This window comes from Pteropus vampyrus, unplaced genomic scaffold (genome assembly GCF_000151845.1).
Source record: "Pteropus vampyrus isolate Shadow unplaced genomic scaffold, Pvam_2.0 Scaffold453, whole genome shotgun sequence".
NCBI classification, from domain to species: Eukaryota; Metazoa; Chordata; class Mammalia; order Chiroptera; family Pteropodidae; genus Pteropus; species Pteropus vampyrus.
The window spans coordinates 148,963-154,149 of record NW_011889234.1 but is presented as its reverse complement, the minus strand read 5'-3'; positions in this window follow the sequence as shown (position 1 = coordinate 154,149).

Below are 5,187 nucleotides of genomic sequence, written 5' to 3'. Positions count from 1 at the left end.
TATTTAAGTCAGACAGAGAAAGCAAAACACTATATGATTTCACTTATTTGCGGAATCTAAGGAATCAGAAGAACAAACTAATCAAAAATAGACTCACGAATATAGTGGACAATTTGGTGATGGACAGAGGGGATGGGGGTTGGGGTCTGGGAGAATGGGGTGAAGGGTTAAAGAAATACGAATTAGTAGCTTTATGGTCACGGGGATGGGGAGCACAGCATAGGGAATGCAATTAGCATTAATTATGTATGGTCACAGGGATGGGGAGCACAGCATAGGGAATGCAATAGCATTAATATGTTGGCTAGGTGGAGGGTCGGGGAGGGAAGGAGCAATTGACGAGATTGTTTTATGAATGATATAGATGTCTAACCAACGTACTGTATACTCGAAACTAATTAAAATAAATAAATCTTAAAAAAGAATTTTGCTCTTAAGTTTACATATTTGATCCGTTTTGAGTTAGTTTTTTTATCTTGTAAAATGGGGAGAGAGGGATAATTAACCTTTGAATGAGGCACATCACAACTAAAATTATAGCTGATACACATTTAAATGCCTATGTGATTTGTTTTTTAATTTTAAACATCATTTAACTAACTTAGTTTCAAAACTATAATTCTTCTATACAACTGCAGCAGCTAATTAGGTCAAAACCTATTAGCTTTGGAAGTGAGAAATTGTGGAGCAGGCAAACTGTACTTGATTGTTTTCTGGTCCGATCAGACAATAATCATTGATGGCTGCTTAAACTATTAAGTGACAAGTTCATGCAGAACTCTGTAAGAGATCATCCAATAACACCAAAATCCACTGAATAATCTTAACATCACTGCACATGAGACACCCAGACATTATATTCTTTCGAATGTGTTAAATACGAAATATATATTACTGCTATGAAAAACTTTTGCCAAAATAATTGAACCTAAATCTAATCAAGCTTCTAGATCTAACTACAAGTTTAAAAAAATACAGAGGCTAGAGAAACAAGAAAAACAACACTTTATAGATACAGTTGGTCCAGAATGTGGGAAATTCTAGAGAAAAAATAGTTTCTTTAAAGAAATGGTATAAAAAAGAGAAGAGTTATAGACTAAAACCGTCTTGAGACATATCAACCAAATGCAATATGTGGACCTTGTTTAGATCCTGATTGAAATATAACAACTATAAGAGGACATTTTTGAGACAATTGGGGAAAACTGAACATGAAAAAAAAAGAATTTATTAATTTTGTTGGCTAGAATAATGGTATTGTGATTATGTTTTTAAAGTCTTTTAGAAGCACATAGAGAAGTATTTAAAGGATGAAGGGTATGAGAACCTGAGATTTGCTTTAAAATCTCAAGCAAACAAGAACAACAACAAAATTGTCTGAAGGGAAATAGATGAAAGAAAAACAGCAGAAAGCTGATGGCCATTAAAGTTAGGTAATGGGTTCCTGGGGTTTATTTTACTATACTTTTATCTGTGTTTGAATATTTCCACAATAAAAGTTAAAAATAGTAAGTAGATTATTACATTAAAAATAATTTAAGACTATTAAAGTATAAGACACACATAAATTCTTCAGAATTATTTTCCTCTAATCCTGAGGTATACTTGTGTATACAGAGAATTTAAAAGCAAGCGAGAAGATAAATGAAGTTAAGAAATTAGATAGTAAAATGTTTCATTTAACAGTACTTATTCTCTTTCCCAACCCAAACATGGATATCAAATCACAGATCACAGATCCCTACTTTTTTTTTTTTTTTTTGCATAACAATTGTACTCTTCCTAGGCTAGATCTAAATCAGGATAATAGCAAAATTTATAGTATTGCAATATTTTCACTGAACATGGATTGAGTAGTATTGATATCAATGCAATGTTAATTTTATATTATCAAAAACAAAGAATATCCATGTAATACATTCTATCTATAGTACCATCAAATGTCATAAAATTATTTATAATTGTCACTTAAAATTTAATTAACCATGAGGAAACAATCATACAAATTGAGAATATGCGTGGGACATTTCTACAGCCAAATGACCTGAACTCTTCAAAAATTCACTGTCATGAAGAAAAAAAAAGATGGGAAGACTATTCTAGATTAAGAGATTAAAGAGGCATAACAACAAAAACAATATGTGGAATATAAAAATAATATCCTGATTGAATCTTATTTCGGAGGCAAAACAGCTATAAACACTTTAGGAACACCTGAGGAAATATGAATATGTACTGGATATTAGATGATATGGAATTATTGCCACTTTTTCTTAGATATGATAGTGATATTATGGTTTTGTAAGACATTACACTTATTCTCAGAATAACCATGCTAAAGAATTTAGGAGTGAAGTAACACGATGTCTGAAACACAAATGGATTAACTTGCTTCCAACTAACTTGATTTAACACTGCTAATGTAAACATTTATTGTAGCAACAGAAATGGGAATAACTTAGAAATGTTTAGATAATTGACAAGATAGAGAAGTACTTTTTGGGGATAAACACAAATCTTCTGACTTAGTGTCTTTTTAAAGCAAATAACTAAATAAATGATATGGATGTTCTCTTTCTGAATCTTTCAGGTACAGAATAAGACATACTATATGTGGTAACACTATTAGTTTCTAAAATGAGTGAGCATCTTTGGAGTAAATCAAAGTTCCAGTCAAAACATTCCCAAGGTGCCATTGTTTTCATTAACTAAGAGACTGCAGATACAAATAACTGCATTTTTAAGTTAATTTGAGAAAATCTTTCTTACCTATAAATTCTGGAGAAAAAAAGATTTAATTATTTTTGTTATTTTACTTCAATTACTAGTAGGCACTGTTTTCCTTCTCAGCTCAAGTGTAATACATAGCTATGAGTAGGGGTGTATTTTTTTAGTGGAGGGGTGGGGAGGTGTGTGTGTATGTGTGTATTTTAACAGCCATAATCTTACTCCATTATCATGAAAACATATTGACCCTTCCCATTCAAGCACAGAGGCTAAATCAGGTCTAAGTGAAATGCTAGCATCCCTCTAGGAGTCATCCCCAACTGGGATACCAACTGGGACTTCAGGTTTTCATGACAGATCTGGAAGTTTCCCAAAATCCTGAGGAAACAGAGCTTGGGCTTTGGAGTCAGGCACGCTTGTACCTAATTCTAGTTCTGATACATGATAGATAAATTTGAGCAAGTAACTTAATTTTTAAAACAACATTGTTGAAGTTACAAGATATAACATACATGTGTCAAATGTACAGTTTTATGATTTTTAGTAAATTTATACAGTTGTGCAACCATCACCAAAATCTAGTTTTAGAACATCATCTCATAAAATACTCTCATGCCTATTCAAGGGAAACCTGGCTCCCAGCTCCAGCAATCACTGATCTGCTTTCTGTATCTATAAATTTGCTTTTTTCCTAAAAATTTCATATAAATTGAATCATACAATATGCAGTCTCTTGTATCTGGTATAAAATTTTTAGGTTCATTCATGTTATAGCATATATTGTTTCTTTTTTATTGCCAAATACTATTCCATTACATGGATACATCACATAGTTTACTCATTCACTAATTGATGGACATTTGGAATGTTACCGCTTTTAGCCTATTACAAATAATACTGCTATGAATATTTGTGCACAAGACTGTGGATATATATTTTCATTTCTCTTGGGTATATAACTAGGAATGGAATTGCTGGGTATGGTAATATTATGTTTAACTTTTTGAAAAACTGCCCAACTGTTTTTCAAAGTGGCTGCATCATTGTACATTCCCATCAGCAAAATATCAGAGTTCCAGTTTCTCCATATCTTTGCCAACATGTGTTATTTTGTCTTTTTGATTATAGCCATCCAACGAGTATCAAGTGGTATCTTATTATGGTTTTAATATGAATTTCCCTAATGATTAATGATGATGAGCATCTTTTCATGTGCTATTAGCCATTCATAAATCTCCTTTGGTAAATGTCTATTTAAATGTCTCTTTAAAATTAGGTATTTGCTCTTAATTTATTCTGGATACAAGTCCTTCATTAGATATATAATTTACAAATGTTTTCTCCTAATCTGTAGTTCATCTTTTTGTTTTCTTAATACATGAATTAAAAGTTTTAAAATTTAATTTTAAAAAGTTTTAAATTTCTATCGAGTCCAATTTACCAGCTTTTTTCTTTTATGGATCAGGATTATGGTGTCATATCTAAACAATCATTGCTTAACTTAATATCAAAAGATTTTTCTCCTTTGTTCTTCCAGAATTTGGAGAGTTTTAGCTCTTTTACATTTAGGTCTATAGTACTCGCTTTGGCAACACATATACTAAAATTGGAACAGTTAGCTCTATGATACATTTGTATTAATTCTTGTGTATGGTGTGAGGTTAGTGTCAAAGTTCCTTTTTCCCACGCACGTGGATATCCAATTGTCCCATCATTATTAGTTTAAAAGAATTCCCCTTCTCCATTGAATTGTTTTAGCACATTTGTTGAAAATCAATTGACCATAAATCTAAGAGTTTATTTTGGCTCTACCTAATCTGTTCCATTGATCTATATGTCTATCCTTGTGCCAATACCACAAGACAGTGGTCTTCATCACTGTAGCTTTATAAGTCTTGAAATTAGGTAGTAGTAGCTCATTGCCTTTGCTTTTCTTTTTCAAAAGTGTTTTGACTATTCTGGTTCCTTTGCATTTTCATATAAATTTTAGGATCCAGTGTCAATTTCTAAAAAAAAAGCTTGCTGGGATTTTGATAGCAATTACATTGAACATATAGATCAATTCAGAGAGAATTATCATCTTAACAGTGAGTGTTCAGTTCATGATCATGGTGTGTTTATCTAGATATTTGATTTCTCTCACAGTGTTTTGTAGTTTTCAGTATATAGGTCTCGAATTACTCTATTAATTTAATCATATTTTCTGATGCTCTTGTGAATGGAATTATTGTCCTAATTTTATTTTCACATTGTTCACTGATAGCATATATAAATATATTGATTTTTTATGTAGATCTCATACCTTATGACCTTGCTAGACTTAATTTTTTAAAGCCCCCATTTTCTTGTATGTAAAATGGAAATATTTGCCTAGTAAGGTTTTCGTGTGGAATAATATATATATCATCTGAACAGAAAGCTAGAAATGAAGCCTCCCTCAAAAAATTCAATCACTTGAAT